This window comes from Miniopterus schreibersii (genome assembly GCF_964146895.1).
Source record: "Miniopterus schreibersii genome assembly, chromosome: 12".
NCBI classification, from domain to species: domain Eukaryota; kingdom Metazoa; phylum Chordata; class Mammalia; order Chiroptera; family Miniopteridae; genus Miniopterus; species Miniopterus schreibersii.
This window is the reverse complement of record NC_138112.1, coordinates 42,908,599-42,934,379: the sequence shown is the minus strand read 5'-3', so window position 1 is coordinate 42,934,379 and position 25,781 is coordinate 42,908,599. Positions and strand designations below refer to the sequence as shown.

The following is a 25,781-nucleotide window of genomic DNA, read 5'->3' as shown; positions in this document are numbered from 1 at the left end:
CTGAAAGAGCTCAACAGAAAAGGGTTGCCCTGAATTGAACAAGTTGAAATTTCACAGGAATGGTTGTTCTGAATCAGATGGGAACAAAACAGAGGCTCTGCCTTTCAATTCCAAAGCCATACACATTCTAGGCCAGGGGATAAGCAGCTTACCAACACCACATGTTAAAAAGATCTGATCAGCAATAAGGTCAGCAAAAAGGGCATGATGTAGCTGTCAGAGAAGCTGATGCAATCTTGGGCTGCATTAAGAGGAGTAGAATGACCTGAACTCAGGAGGTGATTGCTCCCTTCCTCTACTGTGGTCACACCACAAATACCATATATGGTCTGGGCACTGTCCTCACTGTATTAGAATATGCACAAACTGGAGTCTGTTCAGAGGAGATCCAAGAGAAGGTAAAAAGACCTGAGTCTACATCATGAATTGCTAATCTGGAAGAAGACTCAGGAGAGAACAAAAGGGCTGTGTTTATCGTATTTCACTAGTTAGAAGATGCAACTTTTTTCAGAGATAAAATGTCTGAAAGCAGAATGAATCTCCTAATCCCCCAACATTGAGCAACCTCTCGGGCCAGGATGCAGCTGTGGCACAGCTGTCATTGCCTCAGTTCCACTGTCATGTGGAAATCTGACTGTTAACATAGCTAGACAACTGACACCTTCAGCACTTCAGGGGCCAAAACATTTAAGGACCATTTGAAGAAGAAATGTGAGTCCTGGTTGTTGACTAAAAACTCTCCATTGATACCTTCTGATAAAAGTCAAGAAAGCAACATCATCTAAACTTACAGGGTGGGTAGCAGGAGTTTGGAAAAAAATCCAGAGACAATAGAAATTAAGAAAGGCATCCCTCCTTTACCACAATATAATAATGTGTAAAAACAAAACAAAACAAAAACCCACCGTATTCACAGAGCTTATTGAGGAAAGGAACAGAGAAAGCACCTGTTCGCTGCTCCTCGCTGTGTACGTGCTCGGTCATTGCCCTGAACATTGTCTCAAATCCCTGCTGTTCTCACTTTGGAAGGATCGTGTCTACATAGCAAGCTGGGCTGACCTTTCCACAGAGAGGCCCTGGAGTCTCAAATGATGAGAACAATTGATTTATTTGTCTTCTGTTATGCTTGTATCTCTTACTTCTTTTGACAATAAAAATCCTTACTAAAAATTAAAATAAATGAAAAACACTTTGGCAACTCTGAGTCACAAAGTGACCTGAAAGACTTGGATTCTGAAAGTGACAAAGCTTTGGAAATGCCATAACCAATTTATTTTCCTTTTCATGTACGTGCAGGAGTGATATGGAATGAAAGCGTAGGTCTAAACTCTGAAAGAATTCTTTCAGCAAATATAAAATAAAAGTGTTAAGTGATAACAAGGCATGGTTTCACAGCTGACTTGGCAGCACTTTTCCCTTCTTACAAATACAATGATGGTGCATCTCCTAATTGATTGGTATCATAGATTTAATTTTTATAAACTGTCTGAACAGCTGCCGTGCGGAGGAGAGATCAGACTCAGTCTCTATGGCTTTGAGGAGGAAGACCTGGCACCAAATGCCAGAAGCCATGGGGAGCCATCAGGGAGGGACAGGAGGAGCCATCCAAAGATGGAAGGTCACCTCCAATGGCAAGCCCAGGTGGAACAGCCCCGCAGCTCCAAGGTCTGGCTGAGAAGACCTCTCCATGAAGAGAAAGGCATCACGTTTTCCGGCTGCACACACAGGTGCTCTGACAGCCATTCTCTTCAGTCACTAGTTAAGGGCAAAAGCCTCTTAGGGGGACAGAGCCGAGTGGGAGCCCGAGGCAAAGAGGAACCCTGCCCATATCTGTGCTCTAAGCCTCCTGTGGGTCAATTTGGGAAAGGGCCAGAGGGGAAGGGCCACCTATGTGCCAGGCACCGGGTCAGGTGTGCTATGCACACTGCCCCATTTAATCCCCACAGCCACCCTGAGATAAGTATTATCACTCCCATCTCACAGGAGAGAAACTTGAGGCTTAGAGAAAGTAAGCAGCCTGCTCAAGCTGTCGTAGTGACTCTGAGAACCATACTCGGTCTGGGACAACAAACTTCAAATAGAAGAAACTCCAGACATCTTGACTGGCAGAATGAAGAGTGCTCAGCTGATCAATCAATGAACTAACTTGGTCTCATTTTGGTAGAACTGATGCTAGGAGAACAAACAAAGACAAAAGCTGTTTTGGTCCCTACCCCCACCCCATCCATAGCTCCCATAGGCACTAAACTCATGACATTTGCTGCTTGCAGGAGCAATTTATTCCATCTCAGAAAGCAAGGGTGTTTCTGAGACATCTATGGCAGAGAACAGGTGCCAGCAGCCCTGCTCAAATGTCAAAGCCGCAAGCGTACCAGGTTGCCATGCCTCCCACCTGCCAGGTTAACGCTGGTGCAAGCGGAAGCTGAGCTCAGCGTTTGTCCCCTCCCCATGGCCAGGATGTCCACAGGGCTGGGGAAAAGGCTGGAAGGCAGCCAACCCCCCACAATGTGTTCCAGTTGCCTAGTAACATCAAGTCCAGCCCCAGTCCACCAGTACGTTCAAGCTTCCTCCTACTGGGGAAGTAAACGCAAAGTGTGCACCGGAGACACAGGGCAGGACCCACCTGCAGGAGACACCCAGGTGCTTATGAGACCACAGAAGGGAGGATCAGTCATTCCAGATCACGGCCCACAATGCTTGCAGCACCTGATCCCTGCAGAACTGATTCTAACAAAGGAGGAGGGGGCCACTTGGGTTCCTGTCCCATCCCAGCTTTGGTGGGGGTCTCATCCACATGCAGGCAGGTAAGTCCTGCTCTGGATCCATGGGTACCCACCCCCATAGGGGCTCAGCACCAGGCTCCCTATTCATTCCCCTCAAACTGACCTTGAGGAAGGGGAATGATCAGCACAGAGGACTTAGCCTGTAGCAAGATGATGAAAAGTGGGGCAGTGACCATTTTCTACAGAGGACAGAGCTGCCAAAGCTCAGAGCAGGCACATCAGGTGGCACAGAAAGTGACAGGTGTCCCATATTCTAAGACCCTAACTGAGGAGTTTCAAAATGGCCTGTTCTTCTAAACTGAAAGACAGGACTGCCCACACTGACTCCCTTCACACAGAAGGCTGCGGAGCAAAACCAGGACACAGACGAGGCCTTATTTGGACTCAGCTTTAACTGCCCCCCACCTCCCATTCCTTGGTCCTAATAAACAGCTGCTATCTGGTCAGTGCACACATCCAAAGTATGGAGGGCAGTGCAGACCTCCTGATAGATCCCTCACCCTGACTCCCCACCAGCCAATCTGCCTGAAGAGCAGCTCTGACCATCCGTCTCCAATGGCTTCCCACTACCTGCAGGCTTAGGATCATGTTCTCACCCCAGCACTCAGGGCTGGCCTCATTTCAGCCTGGGCTTCCACAGGTTCCCTAGGCAGCCCCCATGTTTCCACCATGTGGCACCCCGAACGTACCCTCACTTTCCCACATCTCTGTGTGCTATACCTCTGCCCATCTCTGTCTATGGAAATCCGTCCTGCCTTCTAAGGCCCATCTCAATAACCAAGCGCCACCTCCTCCAGGAAGTCTCCCCTGATTCCCCACACTGTGCAACTTTCCAAAGCACATTGCATACTCTGTCTTGATGTGTAGGCTCATCAGTGAGCTCATCTAACACACCTCTCTCCATGAATTAGATGGACTCTGTTCCTGTCATTCACCACAGTGTCCCCAGCATGGAAACTGCACGTTGTGAGCTAAGGAGCCATTGCCACGGTGCTCCAAGCCTGCCTTGATACACCCTATTTACAATCCTTTCTGATGCCTTCCTCAGCCTGTTCCCAGCTGACTCATCCCCCACTCTCTCAAGGTTCAGCTCTTAGCTGAATGCTAATTAGAGATAAACTAATCTCTGTTGTCCTTCCCAGTTAAATTATATATATATATATATATATATATATATATATGGCCCTCTGGAGACAAGGGCTAAAAACAAAGGTAGGAATTTTAGGCGCCAAGGCTCTGGGAAAGCATTTTTGATAAGGAAAGATCTTGCACCAAGCGGCTGTGCAAACCAGTGCTACAAGTATATACACCCTTTATTCAAAGACTGGAAGAATGGTTAGAAAGGGGGTGAGGGGGTGAGGCTCTGTCCTTCGAAAGGAAGGCCAACTGCAAGCAGAGCAGCTGGAGACAGGTCAGAGGATCACGGCCTGGCACACATGGTGGATGGAGAACAGGCTTGACAGGGACCTGGCCTGGTGACCTCTAGCAAGGAACTGTGTGTGTGTGTGTGTGTGTGTGTGTGTGTGCGCGCGCGCGCGCGCGAGGCCCTGCTCAGTATCGAGGTCCCTCTGAGCCTGTTTCCCCGAAGGTAAAACAATGTGCAGGAGTGTGAGACGTGGATGACCCCAGACGGCCTTTCCAACCTCACATCCCAGGTTCTGTGACTCCTGGCCTCCCAGGAGGTCAGTATCATTTGTACAAACCCCAGTTCCACTCCCTCCTTATCTTGAGCCTTCCTGAGTCCAAAGGGAAAGGAACCACTAAAGATCTCCCAGCCAATCAGCGGGCAGCAGGCAGGGGGTGGCCTCTCCCACTGAAGGTGGGGGAAGGTGCTGGTTTCTGTGCACGAGAAATGCTACCCTCGTTCACACCCTGTGCCCCAGCCCAGAAAAAGACAGTCAGCTGGTTGCCTTTGCTTCTCTGACCTACCTTTTTAAGAGACTGCAACTGCCTGCCAAATTTAAGTGTTGCCCTGAAATCAGGACATATAAGGTCTCTCCGCCTGGATCTGAAGGGTTTAGAATGGGTAGAGAGCGAGAGCGATGAAGAATGAAACGGGGAGGCAATCTAGGCTGCATTGTGTGACCATGCCAATCAAGATTTCTAAAAACAGCTCCTCTCTTCTTTCATGCTGAAGATAAAGATGAAGTTTCAGCAATAAACAGACATCTGCTAGGAGCTTCTGAAGAGGTTACAACATAAACACCCCAGAGACAGCCATAAACAGCCCAGAGTCCTGTCCAAGTGGCCAGCAGCATCCTGCTCACCAATGGGGTTGGGAGTGGGAGGGCAGGACAGAGGAGGCGGTATTGAGAGGCTGGGGACGATGGAGGCTGGGCTCCCCTCGAACGGGAGGAGGTGGGAGGGGGAGAGTTCAATTTAGTAGAAAACGGAGAGCTGGCTGCCTTCTGCAAGGAAATAAAAGCTCAGGGACCCACTGAGAGGACTTCCGGGAAGTCATCCAGAGGATTCCATGCCAATGTCATTCATTCTGAAACTGGGTCACTCCTTAGAAACGGGGAAAACTGACATTTTGGGGTGCCTGCCTACACAGGGCACTTCACAAATATTTTAATTTTGTCTCTACACCTTAAGATAGGGATAAATACCTCCTTTTTACAGACTAAAATATTAGGGTTCATTGACCTGCCCAAGGCAACATGGCTAAGATTTGCTCCCAAGTCTCTCTTAGCACGTTTGTCTGGTTTTGCTCCTGTCTCTGTCACGTGCATCTGGAACATTCCTCTGAGGTTTAGTCTCAGACCCAGACTCTCTATACTCACAAATCTAACACAAGGATATTTCTAAAGGGGTGAGGTGACAAAGTAGGGTGCTAGTTAAGCTTTGGCTAATTCAAGTAACTACTGAGTCTCAGCAGCCCCGTGGGCCCTGTTGTTTCACATCCTGGTTGCTCCCCAGGAGGCCTGAGGAGGAGCAAAGGGGCACATAGGCACCAAGCTATGCCTAGGCTTGGGAAGGATCCACAGGAGACTGGGGTCACCAGATGCCACTGAGGAAGGGGCTGAGGGCTGAGGGACAGGGGAAGAAGGAAGACTTGCTTTTCACTGAACTCCCCTTCTACTTAGTGACTATTTTACATGCATCCATGTACTGGGGGGGGGTGAGTACCATGCATCTATGCATGGGGGGGTTAGTACCATGCATCTGTATGTGTGTGGGGATGAGTACCGTGCAACTGTATGTGTGTGGGGGGGAGTGTTGAGTACCATGCATCTATGCATGTGGGGGGGGGGGGGTGAGTACCATGCATCTGTATGTGTGGGGGGAGTGAGTACCATGTATCTGTATGTGTGTGGGGGGGTGAGTACCATGTATCTGTATGTGTGTGGGGGGGAGTGTTGAGTACCATGCATCTATGCATGTATGTGGGGGTGAGTACCGTGGATCTATATGTGGGGGGGGTGAGTACCATGCATCTGTATGTGTGCGTGGTGGGGGGAGGGGGGCTGAGTCAATTTTTAAGAGAGTCCAAAATGTCAGATACAAGGTAAACAGACCCACCCAAGCTGGGGGTGAAAACCTGGACCAAGCAGAAACTTTTGGGCCCCCTGGTTGTAGCAGGCCTGGAATTGAGAGGAAGCCTGAGACTTCATCCAAAGCCTCTTCCTTCCTTCCCAACAGGAGTGGCTGCAACTCCGGGAAGGAGACTGAGAAGCTCTCCCAGCACAGACCCCATAGTCCCCAAGGCCCCAACTGGTTGCAGGAGCCCCACAGGACATTCCCCAAGGAAAGGGAATGACAGAACCCTCTCCCTGAGGGTCTGGAAAGATGCCTTCCCCACCCCATGCTTATTCCTCTGTTCTGTTTTCCCTTTCATGTGGCTGTCAGATTCCTCCCTCCTTCAAGCAGGGAGCTCCTGACTCATCTCACCTTTGCATCAAGTTGCTCAAAAGCCCAGCTGTCCTGATACTGGAGTGTCAGCAACCGTGAAGTCAGCATACCATACCTCAACCCCCACTCTGCCTCCCTGGGATCAACAGCTATCCAACAGTGTGCCCCCAGCAGATCCTGGGCCCACTCTGCTCCAGGAGCAACTCTCCTTAGTGACCAAAAGTCCAACTAACTTTTTGCCAGGCACTTCATCTTCCCCTGCACCTCGCCCTCCTGGCCCCAGGCATAGGCTAAACCCTGAAATCCTGCAAATCTTTACCAGATACAGTCAGTACTCAAATAAGTAGCCAAGGCCAGACATTCAGAGTCATGAGAGCAAAGAAGTCATTTTCATATCTTAACACATTAACACCATGGTGGCAAGGCCAGAATGGGATGTCCCTAGATTCCCATTCCCATCTCTAGAATGGCTGGGCTTCTAGATTGAATGTGTCAGGACCTCAGGCCTGCAAATGTCCCATAAACCTGCTGTTGTAGCAGCTCAGGGACCAGGGGCCTCCATCCATCCAACTCTTTGCCATTCTCCCCTTGCAGCCAGCAGAAAAGGGGCACCTGCACTGGAAATTCCCCACTGCCCAGGAAGGAGCAAAACCTGAGCCCCAAACCAGCAGGAAACAAGGCCCTGTTCTTGGGCCTGCCTTTACCGCTGGATTCCCCAAGGAGAAATTTGACCAAGCCTTGGGAAAAATGCAAGTGCTGCACAGCCTCTGGGAGGAGGGGATTTAGGGTGGGGAATTACCCCAACTCTCAGGGGAGGGAAACACGAAGTGCAAATAAAGAACACACTAAAAGCCCTGGCCGGGTAGTTTAGTTGGTTAGAGAGTCATCCCAATACGCCAAGGTTGCAGGTTCGATCCCTGGTCAGGTCACCATACAAGAATTAAGCAACGAATGAATAAATAAGTAGAACAACAAATCAGTGTCTCTCTCTCTCTCTCTCTCTCTCTCTCTCTCTCTCTCTCCCCACCCCTTTCCTCTCACTCTCAAATCAATAAATAAAATTAAGAGAAAAAAGGAACACACTAAAAATCCCAACCCTGAGCACATCAGCAGTATCCACACATACCACTCTCTGCCGGCTGCCATGGAGATAGGCAGGTTTTTCTGTGATGAACTGCAGTAATATTTAGATGCATGGATGGGTACAGAGCAATTGCATTTAAGAAATGATACCATACCTGATATCTACAAAAGGCTCTTCATTTGGGGCACAGGGATAGATGTTTCCTCAATAGCTGACAGGGAAAGGAAGCATCTCAAAAATCAGACTCCACAGTGATGCAACCCTGCAATGAGTTTTGTTTGTGACCAGAAGGCCCACGTTTCCTATCACCCCCACCAGCTCTGAGTTTCTGAAGCCAGATGATCAGCGCTTTAGAAACGAGGAGCCTTATCAGCACAGCACAGCCATGTTTTCTACCTCTGGGGAGGACACAGGGAAGAAAACAGAAAATGGTGCAGGGAGGGACCAGGGTCCCCCAAAGTGAGGGACGAGGGTGGTTGGCCCTCAGGCACATTCCCAAGAGGACAAGACAGGCCATCAGAGCCTGAAGCTTTGCCCTGCCTGCCTTGTCTTAACACAGTATGTCATACTGTCTTCCTCTGATATCTCAACCTCCCTGAATAAAAAAATAAAAAAAATAAAAATCAGGAGCCCAACATTAGAACAATTTCACGTTGGGGAAATAAAATTAAATTCGCAGGAAGAAAGGAGAGGAAGTGGAATGGGAGAGAGGGTGAGGCTATGTGGGTATCATAGCCTCCCATCTCCTAAGCCCCAGCTTTCTTTACTTCCTAACTTTTAGGAAGTCCAGGTATGTTCTTTAAAATAATATCATAAAATAAAATAAGTAAATATCAAAATTCCGATGGCTCTATGACCTTATCCACATCAATAAGTTGTACCAAATGCATGTTTAATTTTGTCTACCCATCCAAATTGGTTGAGGGAAATTCTCTTCTTTAAGAGGAAAAAAAGCACAAGTGTTTGGGTTTTCCATTAGAAAAATAAAATATTTTTATTATAAAATTTTTGGGAAAGTACTGAGAGAGGTCGAAGATAAAGGGGGGGAAATCAACTCTAGCCTTGCCACCCAGAGAGAAAGACATAACATTTTGTTATATTTCTGCCTAGTGGAAGAGACTGTGGCTCAGAAGAATGCCCAAGAGGAAGAGGGAGAGAAACAGAAGAAGAACCCCCTCACTTGAGGGCTGTCCGCAGAGCCGGTCCTTGCTGGGGGGCAGAGGAGGCCCACGGAGTGGCCGGCACCTGGCGGAGGCTGACAGGGACTCAGGAGGAAGCGCGCCTTTGTCTCCCCTCTCGAGCCTCTGGTCCCCTTCATTAGGCCTCCCACACGGGTGCCAGCGGCAATGCTATCTCTTCACCACAAATTCAGACAAGACACTGAAAGGTCAAGCGTTCACCTTCTGTCCCCACCCGCCAGCTGCAGGTGCACAATGACTTGGGAAAGGCTCCACAGCTCACCCAGGAGTGACACAGGTTAGAGAAGGCTCCTGAAGGCACAAAGGAAGGAGCGCTGTCCAGAGAGACGACAGAGAGAGGTGGACGGCCTTCTCCTCGAAGCCCAAACGCCAAGGGTCTGGGTCATAACGTGGGAATCCCTGTGGCTGAGCAAGTCAGGACTCAAAGCTCAGACGGAAATGACCTCAGTCCCTCTGTCAGCCCCACACGTGATCTGGGAGGCCAGTTGCTGCTCCGGGCACAAATGTGGCCGTCTGGGCTCCCCACCACAAACCAGAGTGGCGCGGGTGCGCACAGCAACCAGTTCTATCATTTCAGGGTGTTTACAGACTGATGTTTGCTGAGAAAAGTCCACATGTGAGCAAGTCATCTTGTTTCCAAACCTCTTATCTAAACACAGGCACAGGCAGTCACACAAAGCCACGGCAGGGTTCATTCATCCAAAACGCATTTCCTGAGTGGCTAGGACATAGCTGGACAGACGGTCAGGGAGCCTCTGCCCCATCCCGGACAGGCTGCTGGGGATCCACACGGCAGAGACGCCACCTCCACTCAAGGGGTTCGCTGTCCAGTGGGGGAAGTGGGCACTTAAAAGGGAGAGTAATGACTGGCTGAAAGGCGGGGGGTGCTGCTCCAGATTTAAACCGGCATAAAGGGACCAACGACCAGATGCGGCATAGACTTTGTCTGGATCCTGATTCAAACCACCAAGGAAATCTGAATACGGACAGATGAGACCAAAGAATTACTGTTAATTCTGTTCCATGCAATAACAGCAACGTTGTATGAAACAGATTATTCTTTCTAAAATTGATATATACCAGATTATTTGGGGCAAAATGGCATGATATCAGAGATTTGCTGTAAAATACCTCAGGAAGAAAGAACAGAGGGGAGAAAAAAAAGAGGGGAAAGAGGGAGAGAGGGAAGGAGGGCGAGGGAGAGAGAGAGGGAAAGAGAGGGGGAGAGAGAGGGAGAGACAGAGAGAGGGAGAGGGGGAGAGAGGGAGAGAGGGAGAGAGGGAGAAAGGGAGAGGGGTGAAGAGAGGGAAGAGGAGGGGGAGAGAGAGAGCCAACTTGGCATAATCTTGATGACTATTGCAGCTGGATAATGATTATATGGGGCTCATTATACTATTCTATTTTTCTGTTTGAAAATATTCATGACATTTTTAAATAGAGGACTGTGATACATCATGGTGGATATACTAATAAAGATAGGCATAAACACTGAGGGGATACAGAGCAAGAGTATTGTGAGAAACAGAAAACAAACCTGCCAAGTTTGTGAGTATCTTAAATGACACTTCTTAGAGGTGTGGGAAGACACATCCACAGATAATTACAGCAGGTCCTTGAATAATATTGTTTCATTCAAAGTTGTTTCATTATAACGTTGATGAGATGACAAGAACTTAACTGTCTCTTATCAACAAGCCTATGGTAAATTGGTTCCTTTATATATTGTTTCACTTAAAGTTGTTGAGCCTATCAATGATGTTAAGTGAGGACTGACTGTACAATATAAGGTGGGAGGAAATAGTAAACACAGCAGGGGAACTGCACTCACTAAACCTCCAAGTTCAGAGGATGGCCAGAAAGTTTTCCTGCTTCCCTTAGTGTTAAATTCACCAAGCAGACCCCTTTCGAACAGACAAGGCCAGAATCCTAGCTTGTCTGCTCACTCTCTGTGTGGCAGGAGAAAGTTTTAACCCTTCTGAGCCTCAGTTTCCTCATCTGTAAAATGAGAATAACCCTACCTACTTCTTCAGAGGGCTAATGTGGGGATCTAATGATACAAAGAATAAAACATCCCAGCACAATGAACAGTATTCCAGAGACCCTTAGTCCAGGGAGGGCTTCAAAGATTAGCAATGCTCAGTCCAAATCTTCTTGCACCCACATCTCACTCCTCCCTCCAGGGTCAAGGCTCTCCACCAAGAGGGCAGGACCTCTACCCTTCAGTAGTAGGAAATAAAAGGGGCAGGCCCACGATGGGGAGGCACACCCAGGTAGGGGTGGAGACGTGGGCAGAGGACAGGGACCCAGCTCAGTCCTAGGCAGAGGGGGATTGTCTGGACCTGTTCCTCTGCTCCTTGCAGCTGCAGGGAATGGCCTTCCAATGACCACAGCTACAAGCAACCTTAGTCCTTAAGCTGAGTTATGCTAAGGTGTAACTGGTTGGATTATTAAAATAGTCATGGGGATATAAAGTACAGCACAGGGAATATAGTCAATAATATTGCAATAAATATGTATGGTGTCAAGTGGGTACTAGACTTATTGGGGTGATCGCTCTGTAAGGTTTACAAATGTCTAATCACTGTGTTGTATACCTGAAACTAATATAATATTATGTCAACTATAATTAAAAATAAATTTTTTTAAAAAAAAGCCTTTCACAAGGTTGCCACCCCTCACACACACATACACACACACTCCTAGTCTCAGGCCTCTCCTTGGAAATATAAATAAAATAAATAAATAAAGTGTAACTGGTTGGTAGTAAGCTAATAGTGACTTTCTTTTAGAAGAGAGAGATAAGCAAAAAGCCAAAGCCCTGGCTCTAAGGAAGGAAGGAGGTGGAAATAAAAGTGATGTCATTTTTTATGAAGTTATGCTCAAACCTTGTATCTACAACTGGTATACTCCAACACCTGCCCCACCTCGAAAAATAATAAAAGCAAAACTAGATTCAGTCCTAAGGTAGAGGTTATTTCAGCTAACACAGTTCTCTGAGACCATCCCAGAAGCCAACTCTGAGAGGTGAGACCAAGTCCATGGCATAGGCAAGCTTCACCCCCAAATAGCACCCAAACACCAGCAGTCAATCCCTTCCCATCACAGCAGAACAAGCACCAGCCATCACCTTGACTGGAGGGCAGGGTGGGCAAGGGGTCTGCAGGTTGAACAATTTGGGTCAGTTCAGTGCTTTACCAAAGAAGCATCCCCTGAATCTTTGGAGAGAATCTTTTCAGAGCCCAGGAGCCTCCAGGCAGCACACAGTAGGGCCATGATCATGCAGCAGGGCACACCACCTTCCACAGCCACAGGGCAACAAGGAGAGCACTTGCCTTAGCTCTGGCAAAGCTAAGCCGGGTTTAAATCCTGGCTCAGCCCCTTGCTGTGTGACCAGGGGCACTCACCCTACCTGAGTCTGTTTCCCCATCTCTAAAATGAGGGGGGTTAAACTCTGAGTCTGGAGAGTAACCATGAAGTCGACTGCAAAAGTACCACAGGACAGGACGTGTCCGCCAGCAGGCACTGAATACATCTGTCCTCTCTGCCTAAAGGCCAGTTCTTACTGGAGTCTCCAGAGCATCGGGTGAGATGCCCTGGAGAACTGAGGCCCACTTGCTGGGAAGGGGGCAGGAGCGGAGCTGGTGCAGGTGCCAGGGCACCCGGGCATGCAAACATCCCAGGGCCAGCCGGTCCCTGGCTTTATTCCCAGGGACCTGCCCAGATGGGGGCCAGTTAGTGACTTTACCCTTCACCTAAACCACTGAAGACTGTAATGAGAAGCAAGACTGACGGCAAGAGGGGCCACATGCTGCTGAAGCCCCCCCCCCCCCCCCCCCGCAGAGCCGGACGCACCTCCACACAAAAGCTTTCTGGCTTGAAGAGCCCAGGCTTCAGAATAAACAATGTGAAGGCGCCGCACGTTGACTCCGCTTTCAGCACGCCTCTCCCCATCCAGCAAAACGCTCCCCCGCTCGGTCTCGGCCACCGCGCCAGCCCGGGTCACGTTCACCCCACCTGCTCCGCGGGGCGGCGGGGCGGCGGGGCGGCGGGCGGCGGGGCGGCGGGGCGCGGGCAGAGGCCAGCGCAGGACCCCACCTCTCCCGGGCGGGGCGCGGGCAGAGGCCAGCGCAGGACCCCACCTCTCCCGGGCGGGGCGGGGCGGGGCGGGCAGCGGCGGGGCGGCGCCGCGGACGCGGGGCCGGGGCCCCTGAGCCCGCGGGGAGCGCCGGGGGACGCGCGGCGCCCAGAGGATAGCGTCGCGTCCCCGCGGGCCACCGCCAGGGCCCGGCCCCAGACCAGACCGGGTCCTAGCCCGCAGGCGGCCAGGCCACTGACATTTGGCCCAACTTGACTTCCTGGTGTTAGGCGGGAGGGGGAGGAGGGGGCAGCGAAAACCAGGGGACACCGTGAACGGCGCGGAGCCCGAGGCGTGGGAGCGAAGTCCGGGCGTAATCCTCCGCCCGGCGGCCGGCGGTGCCGCTGGCGCACTGCGCCCCTCCGCCCGGCGCCCGGGGCGCTTCTAGGCTTACACCGCCGGGTTTGGGTGTTGGCGGGCAGAGCGAGAGGTAGTCCGGGCACGGACGGGAGGCTCTTATTTCGACCAGAGAGCGATGGGAGCAGCTCCGGGCCCCTGGGCAGCGCCACCTGCTCTCGGGGCGCCCGGTGGGTGCGGCGGGAGATGCTGCGGCCGCACCTGACCCTCCCGGGCGCCGGCCGCGGCTCCGAGTCCGAGCTCGGCTGGCACGGTCCCCGCCCGCCCGCCCGGAGCCCCGCGCCGTCCGGCCTTACCGAGAGCCGCGCTGGCCACTGAGCCTCGGGCCAGCTCCCGCGTCGCCTCGGGCCTCCGCGCGGCGGTCGGGACTCGCTGGCCGCCCGCGGAGCTGGCAGCGCGCAAGACGGCCCCGCGCAGGCTTAGCCGGCGAGCGCCCGCAGCTCAGCGCCGCGCGGCCCGGGGGCGGGAGCCGCCCCCATGGGCGGCGCGGCCAATAGCAGGGCAGGCGGGGGCGCGGCCCCGCCCCCCCCGAGGGCTGCGGCCAATGGCAGGGCTGAGCGGAGCCCACCCGGCTCGCCGCGGCCCGGCGCTGTGGGGCCAGCTGTCACCGCGGCAGCTGCGGGCGCACGTGGGCTGCAGCTGGGCCCGAGTCCGCGCGCGGCGGCGCTCCCCCGACCCGCGCAGGTTGGAGGCCAGTGCAGAGGGCCGACCCGCAGGGGCGTAGTGATGAAATACGCCAGGTGAAAACCCAGGGGCTGTATTCTGATGTCAAGGGGGAGGCAAGGGCTGGGCCTCCGCTCCTAGGCCTGGGCAGCTGGAAATCCGGCAGCATCGTCTGTCCTGTTTGGGCCGTGGGGAAGCAGCACAGACTGCCAGTGACGGCTGCGGGCCTCCTCCTTGCTTTGCTTCTTGACGACTCTGGGCGTCGGGGAACGCCCTGCTAGCTGATAGGCCCTTCCCCTCACCTGGACTGCCTTTGCTTAGAATAAAGCTGGCGGGAAGAGGGGGAGTGGTGCAGACCACCTATGTTAGCAAAGACCCTCTTCTCTTGGCAGTCAAGTGGCTACCTTAATCTCTGCTCTGCCCCTTCCCGGGTTGCCCATACCCCACAGCTTCAGGAGCACCATTCACACAAATACAGTGTAAGTGGTGTGGGGCCTAGTGAGGGGTGTGAAGCAACGTTGCAAACTGTAAATATAGCAAACACCTTGCAGTGGTCATGAAATGAGGATCCCATGAGCAGGAGTCATGTCTTGCTCTCCCCTGGGGCCCAGGCCCATCGCAGGCTTGGCCCAATGTAGGCATCAATAAATGTCCTTGAAACTGAGCTGACTCAGTGGGGAGAACAGGCAGCCTTGGGCAGTGAGAAGACAGTATTGTGACCCCAGGCTGCTGGAATTTCCACAGCACCAGACTACCCTCTGGAAAGACTATGGTCCCTTGCCAAGCAAGTACAAGCAGAGCAGTTTTCCCCCATCAAACCTGGGGCTTTTTTTTTTTTCTGCTCCTTAACAAGTGGCTCTACTCCAGGTCCTTGGGGCTCATTTGGTCCTGACAAGGGCTCTGTAAGGCATGCATTCTTATTATCATCCCCTTTTACCGATGTGGAAACTGAGACTCCGTGAAGCAAAGTAGCTTGTCAAGGTCACCTGGTTAATAAGTATCAGAGTCTGGATTTGAGCCCAGAGCTATCTAATTCCAAAATGTGCATGTCTAACCACTGTGCAATGGGGCCTCTACAGCCCTGTACATACCTCTAGAGTGCTGGACAGGCCAGGTCTATTTTCTGAAGGAACAACTCTGGGGCCTGACCTGCCCAAACATTTTGTTGAGCTCAGCCTGGGCACTGTCAGAGATAGGAGATGAGACCAGCATGGCCCTGCCTTATTTTCAGAATGATTTGGGAAAGCTGAGAGAGAGGAGCTTCAAGAAACAGTGTTACCTCTACCCCCAGCACAAGGCCTCACTGGATACAAAGCCTCTTGCTTCTGGCCTGGGCCCGAGATAACCATATTGGCAATGGAGATGGAGACGGGTCATTCATTTATTGCACAAATGCTACTGTGAGCTGGATGTGGTTCATGTAACTTATAATGCAGCTGATAAATAATCAGAAGTACATGGTGCTATGGGAGCTGTATTTTTCATTACTTTTATTTTTATAATCCCCATCACCTTGTCTGTAGCACAATGTTCTCCAAATTAAACAAATTAAAGACTGCTTTAAGAACACTGTGGGCCAATCAAGTTTTATAGAGATAGCATTGCCCAGCACAGTTCTAATAGCTCAGAAACAAATATGTATCAATGGGTTCCTAGGCCCTCTGCTTCCTCCTCCCATTTCACTCCCAACATTTTTAACTCAGGAGGCTCAGGTAAGAAAGATTCTTGGTAGGTGGGTCTCAGGGCTGAGGGGTGAGCTTTTCCTTGGATGTAGGGCAAACTGGGGAGGTGATGGGGGGGGGTAACTGCATAGAGGGAGATAAGCCTTGGGACTTCTTGAGCCAGTGGCCAGAGCCTCTTGCCATCATACAAAAGCCACCTTTGCTGGCCATTTCCCTGGTGGTGGGGGGGGGGGGGAGGAGTGGAGGCAGGAGGTCACAACTCCCACTCCTCTGGACAAAGGAGTAACCATGGGGTATCCTGCTGGACTCTGACTGTGTCTGGGAGTTTACACAACTGAGATCATGCAATATTAGAGCAGACCTTAGACAAAATACCTAAGCCCCTCACTTAATAGATTAAAGAAATAAAATAAAAAAATAATGGAGTTCCAGAAATGAGAAAGCACTTGTGAGCATCACAGAGTACAGGAATTGGTTCCAGGTTTCCAACACCTCTGCCCTACTCTTAGCATGCCAGGCAAACTCAGCCTCCTTCTGCCACGACTCAGTATTCTATATTTAATAACAATCTCTTCCCCAGCCCACTCTTCTAGGATGGTGAATGTGTGCTTGTGAAGGTTGTCTGGGAGATGCAGATGGCCACATTAGCATCAGAGGGAGGGAGAGAAGGAAGGCTCAGATTCATTCCTAAAAATACCTTCACCTCAGACTGGAAGCAGTGTCTCAACACCACTGTGTGTTCCTCCCCATGGAAGAACTCCAGGTGGTGATCTTCATTGTCACTGGTTGTCCACCTAATAGTGCTCCAAGAGGGCTGTGGAGGTGCTGGGCCTGGCTTCTTTTCATTTCCAGCCCAGCAGTTTCCTTGAAGAAAGTTAAAAGTTCCCCTAAGTGTATTCTTGAAGTGCAGATGTTCTGTAGAGAAGACAGGGTGCTTCTCACTCCCTCCAAATGAAAAAGGGTCCACACGCTCAGACCTCTTTCTCGCGTGCAAATGTTCCAGGAAGGGGTGAAATAGTGAGCATGGTTCTCCCCAGCTTCCTTCTCAAGCTGCTATGAAAGGGCTTTGGGCTTTCAGAAGGAAGAGAAAGGCTGATCTCTGTAGAGTCCAGTGACCTTGTTAAATGATGAGAAAAGGCCGATTGGCCCCAGGCCACCTTGGGAACTATCTTTGGAGGACTTTCTAAGCCAGGAAGTAGAAAGAGTTGTATCTCCCCAAAAAACACTCAGGAATGTGTAAGAAGCAAGATCCCTGGGGCCTCATTCCAATCTGACACCTGATAGACCTCAGAATACACTATTTTTCATGGATAAGACAGAAAACAAGGTCACTAGGAACTTTTCAGGCCTACCACACTTACAGTGGATTTTTCCAGAGACAGTATGGGGGAGAAGTGGCACCTGTCAAAATCAATAATACCCTCAGAGGCACCACAGTGCTTTGGGGAATATGTGCAGCATGTTGGCATCAATGATGGGAAAGTCAGTGCTGGAGAGCTGAAGTTACAGGCAGGAGGTGATGTGCCAACCTAGAGCAAAGAGAGACACAGAGAGTGGGTGTGCAGGGAGAGAGGAAGAGACACAGGGTAGTGAAAGTACTCTAGCCCCAGTCCCAAATAGCCTGGGGAGATGAACACACACACAAAGCCAACTGTGAAATCCAAGGGCAGAATTCTAGAGAAACAAGAGACTAAACAATGCCATAAAAACCATTGCACCCTCATGGCAGACCAGGACACACCTGCAGCCCAGGCAGACTCTTGTTCATGCAAACCTGAAGCCCATTCTAGGACACACTGGTGCAACTGAATGGAGCTAGGGAGGCAGCTCCCAAACCCTCCACAGAGCAGCTGGCTAGGGGCAAGGACAGGGATACTCTTCTCTGTTGTAGCCCATGGAGGGGACTCACTCAAGTCCATTTGTCTATCCATCTATCATATACCCACCCCACAAATATGTACAGTGCAGTTATTCTACGAGACATCATAACCAAGTACAGTAATTAGTAGCACAGATTCTGAAGTCAAGAATGCCTGAGTCTGAATCCCAGCTCTGCCATTTACTGGGTAACCTTGGGCAAGTGGTTTAACCTCTCTGTGCAATAGGTTCCTCACCTGTGATATGGGCATAGAAAGAGGGAGATATGTGCATAGAACAGTGCCTGGTACATAGTAAATTATATATAAGGGGTTTTGAATTTAAAAATTGAGGGCTGATATTAATAAGGGTATAGAGAACTAGAGTGGATAAGAGGCATTGTTTGAGCAACTCCAGGTCAGGGACATGGCCACTTCCACCACTAAACTTGTGTGTATATCTCTCAGCCACATTTGAGGTGAATACTATTATCACCCACACCTTAGTGATGAGGAAATGGAATCTTGGAAAAGTGAAGTCACTTGCCCAAGGTCTCCCAGGAGCCAGCATATGGCAGAGTAAATACAACTGGCTGACTCCCGAACCCATGATCTTTATACCCTCCTCGCTCAAGACTAGGCATCGCTCCCAGGGCTGGCCAACCATATAGCCCCAGCGGTGATCAGTCCAACAGACATGTATATGGTCCAAGCAGATTTCTTCTTCAGGATCCGCATATAGATATACCTGTGAGAGAAGCTGTATTTCCACAGATGTCAGGGCTTCCAGTAAATGTGTTCCACATGCAATGGAGGAGACTTGACTATAACAGAAAAGAAAGAGACTCCCATGGAGAAAGAGTTCAGGGTAAAAGCTTCAGTTCTCTTTCTTTGCAATTCTCTCAGCTCTGCCCTCCTCTGTGTTGGCTTTGTCTTCGGGCTGGTTTTCCTCATTGTAGCCAGTGCTAAGAGCTCTCGCTGCCACAGGCTACCTTACCCAAAAGAGAACATATCTGATCTAGCATTCCAGGCAGGAGTCCTGAGATCCACTCTGAATGGATTGGCTCAATGCCCACTTCAACCCCCACCACAGCTGGAGGATTGGAATGTGCTCATTGACTGTGCCTGTCAGGGCCCCTGCCTAGAGCCAGGGTGGGTTCAGTGTCCCCTGAGACTCACAAGCTTCACGGCAGAGAGGTGGACACCTGAACGAAAGGTGAGAGCGGTTAGGAAGGGAGGAGGAGGGAGATGACTATATGTTGGGTAGGAAGAGCAGGTGTTGCTGGTGTCCATATGTGTCCCTGGCTTTCTATTGCAGGCTCCTAAGACTCTCTGCCTGCGGGTTTTCTCTGGCTTCAGCAGCAAGCTCAGATGGTGCACAGGCCGGCCAGAGTATTGGAGATACTGGAGCAACATTCAGACAAGGGTGGGCAAGAGTTGGTGGATTCATACCCCAAACGTCTCACCACGCAGGTGGGGTATCTTGGAGGTGTGTGCATGCTCTCTCTCTGTCCCCAAGATCCTCAGCAAGGCTGAGCCCTAGGTGCCCACAGCAGTAACCTGCTCGTTAACATAACTCTCTACTGGTGTCCCTCAGTCACTTCCTGTCACAATTCCCCAGTCCCACACTGCGCTTCGTGAGATTACTTCCCAAATAAGCTGCTTGCATTCAGATCCTTACCTCAGAGTCTGCTTCTGGGGGGACCATCCTAAGACAGCAGGGTGGGCTCACCTGAGCCCCCTGACCTTAATCACCTTGAGGTGAGCAACAGTGTGGTATTCGGTGTGTGTTGCTTAAATAGCACCCAGGACATGGAAGGTGTCAGTAAATGTTCGTTGGTGGAAAAAGAGAGGCACCTACTTTGGAACAAATAATCCAATAAGGAAGGTGTTTTTATCACTGTTAATGTAAAAAACGTTCAAACCTGTAGAGCATTTTTATCGGTTTATTTGGGCCAAAGTGACGACAACTGCCGGGAAGCAAAATCACAAAGGATTGAGAAAATGCTCCAGAAAATGACAGTTTTGCATCTGATTTTATACATTGCAATCAAAAGAGGAGGCATAATTGGGTTACTTGAAATCCACTGGTGATAGATTAGGGAGACAGGAGAAAGCAAAGCAGGGAAATCTTTGGCATTGGATAAAAACCAAATGATAGACACCTACTTTTTTTACATTGGTCAGTACAGGATAGTTAACAGTCCACAATCAACATGATAACAACCACAATGAGGGGATTTGTGGTCTCACCTCTGGTGCCTGGTTGTGTTTTGAGGGGTCCAAAAAAAATTACTTTGTTATTGCAAAGGCATGCTTATCAGGTATGTTATCCTAGATGCAAACAGACAGACTCAGTTAGGGTGAAGATTGACCTTTGTTAGGGAAAAATACTGCCCCAGGACATGACTACCTGCCATGAACTGCTTTTAGTTAAAAAGTTTTCATTTCAGACCATCCTATGTGGTTACTTTAGGTCTCTGAGTTTGTAAGGCTGCCAAGCAGGCCTCCCCTGAGCTTGTCAGGTTTAGTATGTGGCCCCCTTTCATCCACACCGCCCACTCACTGTTTCTCCAATGAGCCTGGACCACAGCCCGTATGAACCCACAGAAGGAATTTATGCTGTTTCCTTCTGAGAAAGTTATCCTGACCTCCTCTGTTATTGTCAACTTCCCACTCCCACCCCAACCCATCAAGCTTTTCTCTAAGTTCTGTGCATTTTGTAGCTGATAAATACATTTTAATTAAAATTAAATTCCTGCCCAAATGTTTTTCTCTTCAAATCTTTCCCCTACATGCAGCTTACATGACCACCCATGTAGCCCAGCCTCTAATCCATGCAGACGGGGTCATTCTCCCGCTTGTCAGATGAGTGGGGTCTGCAAGAGCACTCAGGCTACTTCCGTGATGGACCTGGAGCCCTGCACAGAGGAGCCCACATCAGCTTCACAGGTGACGTTCTTGGGGAAAGCGCTCAGACTCAACAGCCTGGGTACCAACCTCTGCTCTCCCTGACGGTGACTTTGAGCAAGCCAGGTGAGGGAGATAGCAGCCCTTACCATGTGAGACGAGAGCATAAGATCAGATGAGAAACACACATGAAGGCATGTTATTGGCCCAGATTAAATGTTAGTTGCTTTCTCCTCTACATGTGAGTGCAGTGGTTTTGTACTGTAGCAACTTTCTAAGCTACAAGTGCGTTTCCCAGAACTCCCTTTCCTGGATGCTTCCGACAGAACTGGCCACGGGGACATTTGCGTGGGATTAGAAAGGTGGCAGTGACCGCAGGCTGTGCACTTGGAAGGTCAGTGCACGGCCCCGGACACCCTGCTGTGCACACATGTTGTTGGCGTGGGGAGAATGCCAGGTATCTAGACAAGGCTCCTCCAGCTCACACAGGTACCCCCCTTCCACTCCCACGAGCCCAGGGCCCGTGCGTGTGCACCAATTTGGGACAGGTACAAGCCGCCTAAGGGTCCCTGGTCGTCAGGGGCAGAGGTAGTAAGAAATAGACACCATTCCAGCTTCTCCTCAGCGGTTCCAGGTTGTCCGAGTTCCAGTTTTCTCTTGATTTCTCCCACTTCACACCCACGTTTTCTTCTCACCTGCCAACCCTGCTGACCGACCCAACTTCAGGCCCCTGGAAGACAGAGGCAACAGCCTTCCGTAGACCTCTTCACCAGCCCCCACAATTGTGTGAACTCTGATTCCTATAATAATCTCTTACTGCATAGCACATGAATGGTCCTGCTGCCCTGATCAAACCCTGAGTAATACAATAGGTAAATGAACCAGCCACTTCTCGTGTGCCGATGATGGGCCCATACATTACCTTATTAATCTTCTCAACACCCACACAGTATTACTTCTGAGGATTACTCACTGAGGTCATTTACCCCATTTTATACTTGGTGTATTAGTTAGGGTTCTCCAGAGAAGCAGAACCAATAGGAGATAGACAGATAGATATAGACAGATAGATATATGGAGATGACAGATGATAGATGATGATAGATAGATAGATGATAGATAGATAGATAGATAGATAGATAGATAGATAGATAGATAGATAGATGATAGATAGATAGATAGATAGATGATAGAGATAGAGATTCATTATGAGGAATTCGATCATGTAATCATGGAGGCTGGGAAATTCTATGATCTGCCATCTGCAAGCTGGAGACCCAGGAAAGCTGGTGACGTAGTTCCAGCCTGACTCTGAAGGCCTGAGAACTGGGGAGCCAATGGTGTAAGCCCCAGTCCAAGGGAAGGAGAAGGCTGATGTTCACTGAAGCAGTCAGGCTGAGAGAGTGAATTTTCCTCCCTTCTTCTGCCTTCTTGTCCTATTTAGGCACTCAAAGGATTGGGTGGTTTCTAACCACCCTGGGGAGGGCCATCTGCTTTACTCAGTCTACAGATTCAAATGCTAATCTCAATAAGAAACACATCTCAGGCACACCCAGAAATAATGTTTAACCAAATATCTGGGCACCCTGTGACCTGGTCAAGTTGACACATAAAATTAACCACCACACTTGGAGAAACCAAAGATCAGGGAGCTTAAATAGCACGTCCTAATAACTGGCAGAACTAAAATTCAAAGCCTGCTCTGTCTCCCTCTTATGCCTAAGCTCTTGTCACTTAGTCACTCTGAAACTTATCAGAAGCATATATCTCATCAACTACAAAGTACTGAAAATGTGATAAATACTTATTAGGAATAAGAAACACTGAGACAAATTGGCTTAAAATGTGTCAGATGCCAACGACATGGCCAAAAAAGAGATGGACATATCTCAAAGGATGTAAAAATGCTGTCAACAGGGAATAAGTTGTAGGTCACGGGGCAAGTCACACATGAGGCTAACTGGTTTAGGCCATGTCTCAGCTAAATGGGACTGATCCCTCTCTGTGCAGGCATGTCTAAAAGAAATCTGACTTCTGGCAGGAAGAAATGCACTGGTTGTTTCTCTGCTCAGTTCAGCACTCAGCACCCTCCCACTGGCCAAGACTCCCTGACTGTCCAACTGGGAGAAAATCAAAGAAGCAATTGAGTGAGGGCTGTTCTGGGTTGGTGCCCAAGAGTCACAGGATCCCAGGACAAAGCAGGAAGGCATGGTCACGGTGGCCTTCTAAGAATGCCTGAGAGGCCAGCCCTCGAGGTTTTCTATTTCCCTGAGGGACCGAGGGAGCAAGGCTGCGGCTGCCCTGTGGACAGCATGCACCAAAGCAAATTTATGTTGCTTGGTTCTCAGGGCAGAGTAGGAGGAGAGCAACCCAGGAGTGGGGCACAGGGAGACCCAAAAAAAGAGGTGCCATGAAGCATCACCCCACTGGATCCAGCCTGTTTCTCTGCATTTCCCCTCTCACCCTTCCTGGCTTCAGGGCATCATGCATGCTGTTCTCCTCCAAAGGACCCTCCCTCTTCTTCTCCATGCAGTGCGGACTGGCATTCTCCCTCAGGCTATGTTCTAAGTCACTACCTTGAGAAGTCCTCCTGCCTTGATTCATGCTCCTTCCACGTTCTGCACTAACCTGTGAGGGTTCCCATCCTCGCTAGTGGTTTCTTACACCCCTATAACATCTCCTTCAGAGAGGGCTGTACCTCTAAAATTTTTTTCTTCTGTATATTGAAAATAGGCTTTATCCTATTTTAATCAAAGCTGTGCCTAATCAAAAAGAAGACTATTTTTAAAATATAGATAATTTCATCACCCTGAGATTTGAAGCATTAATACCTTAGTGGATATGGACCTTCTCACATTATCAATAAATGCACCTAAGAAATAGTGCAGCTATAGAGGCAATATGAGAGAGGGGTTAAGAGCATGGGCTTTGCAATTAAATCAGCTTGGAATCTCCAATCTAGCTGTGTGAGTTTGGATAAATTATTTTGTCTCTCTGAACCTCAGCTTTCTCTTGTGTAAATGGCAACAGTAAAGTTACAAAGTTATCATAAGGTTGTTGTGAGGATTAAATGACATGATAGACATAAAACCCAACAAGCATGGTATATAAAATCACTGTGTGTGTGTGTCCATTTCAAGGTGTAAAACTCAGTGGCATTTAGTAAATTCACAATGTTATGCAACTATCCCTACTACCTAATTCCAGAATATTTTTATTACCTCAAAAGGAAACCCCACACCCATTAGATTGTCACTCTCCATTCCCCTTCCCCAGCTCCTGGCAATCACTGATCCGCTTTCAATCTCTATGGAAAATCTTTCTCTTCAGCCTTTCTCTCTCTTTTAGTTTTTTCCTGACAGCTTGGTCAAATGTTTCTCATCAAACAAACCAAATCAAACTTTAAGAAGGAAACAAACACAAAAAAACTACAAAGCAAACATATAAAAATGACTTGGCACATGTTATACAAAGTGCTGAGGTCCCAGAAAACCTCAGTGTATTGTTTGTGGATTCCAAAGAAATAACCCAGGGGACTGACTGTGAAAGACGTGGGTTAGTAGGACTTATGTGTGCACCAGAGCTTACCACCCCACCAGCTGCCACTGGTGAGGTTGTCCCACTAAGTCCCATCTGGCCTGCAGACCGGGCCCACACCCGGGCTGCCAGGGGTGCTATTGTTTTTTTCGTGGCCCAGACTTTCCCAACACAAGGTTCTATAGAGTACAGAAAACAGAGAAAAACAGGGCATGCAGGAGGAGGGGGGTGTGAACAAGATCAAAACACTAGCTGTTTACAATCCAGGCTCACATCTAGAAGCAGTTTCTCTTTGGCCTTTCTTAGACCGAATTGCTGGCCAGGTTCCCAAGGTCTTACAGTCTGCTCACAGATGGCCTTCACTATATTCCCACGGGTGGGAGGGGGAACTGCAGCATGGGAAGGTGCCCGTGTTCCCATTTACTATACAGCACATCTCCTTAAGCCACTTCCCTAACTCTCTCATCACCAAACTTGTTGAAGAGTGATAGGTCCTTGCTTGGTCTATTTGCACCCTCCAGGCTCCCTCCCCCGAAATCCTATAACTTGGCTCTTGGTAGAGTAACAGGGGCCTCCCAGTTGTCAAATCCATGCTCTATTTCCAGCGTTCATCTTCCTTAATTATCTTGTACCACATGATGCTGTGGACCAGCCCTCCTTTCTTGAAGCCCTCTTTCCTTTGATTCCAAAGCCACTTGCCCTATCCCTCTGGATGCTCCACCTCAGTCTCTGGTGCTGGGAAGTGCTCCTCAATGCTCTTCTCCCTCCACACCTCTCCTTGGGTGATGCCACCCATTGCTCCTGCTTCAGCTACCGTATGGACACCATTGTAGCTCTCTCCTCAATTCCAGATTCAAATCTGCCCACTGGACTCCTGGAAGTCCTCAAGACATCGTAAATTCGACATGTCCAAACCAAATTTTCCAAAACCCATTTAATGATCTGTATTCCTAATCTCACTAATGGTACAACAACCAAATTTCGCAAACTAGAAACATGTAAGTCATCCGTGGTTCCTCTCTTTTTCTAAATTTTCTTTTCCAGCTAGATAACTAATCCTGTCAATGTAATTCAGAAACATCTTGTGTCCTCTCCCTCCTGTCCACCTTACTGGCACTCTCTTAGTCCAGCTTCCAACATCTCTTCTCTCAACAGCTACAATAGCCTTTCCATTTTAGTCACATGTGTCCTTTCCATAACTGCTGGAGTTATATTCTTAAAATATAAAGGTGGTCATGTCATTCTATTTTTTTTTTTAAATATATCTTTATTGATTTCAGAGAAAGGAAGGGAGAGGGAGAGAGAGAGAGAGAGAGAGAGGAACATCAATGACGAGTCATTGATCGTCTGCCTCCTGCACACTCTGACTGGGGATCGAGCCCACAACCGGGGCATGTGCCATGACCCCGATCGCCTGGATCCTAGGTCGATGCTCAACAGCTGAGCCACACCCAGCCAGGCTCATTCTCCTATTTAAATATCTCCATCTCCTAGAAAATAAACTCCTCACCTTCACCCCACCTGGACTCCTGACTAACCCCTCACCCTCAGCTTCCAGATATACCAGGACTCTCACAAATCCTCCACTCGCCACCATGGGCTTTCAGGCAAAGCTGCCTCTGATTCCTTGCTCCAGAGGTGGACCCATGACTCAGCTGAGCCCATCAGTGGAGCCAGTCTCCACCCCTCTGGCCTCAGTAATTGGTTCAGGCCCAAGTCAGAG

The 25,781-nt window shown here is 49.6% G+C and overlaps 1 protein-coding gene across 6 annotated transcripts in view; it reads right to left on the bottom strand.

The window, feature by feature from the left end:
• Nucleotides 1-13,878, bottom strand: part of MICAL2 (microtubule associated monooxygenase, calponin and LIM domain containing 2) — a gene marked incomplete at its 3' end in the record, with an annotated part of 136,153 nt that extends 122,275 nt beyond the window's left edge. For 3 of the 6 annotated variants that reach the window (XM_081154139.1, XM_081154141.1, XM_081154142.1), the window contains exon 1: nucleotides 13,707-13,861. Of the gene's footprint in view, nucleotides 1-12,770; nucleotides 13,025-13,706 lie in introns of those variants that run through there. The other 3 variants (XM_081154137.1, XM_081154140.1, XM_081154138.1) reach the window with 2 other exon arrangements.
• Nucleotides 13,879-25,781: the final 11,903 nt, after the last annotated feature.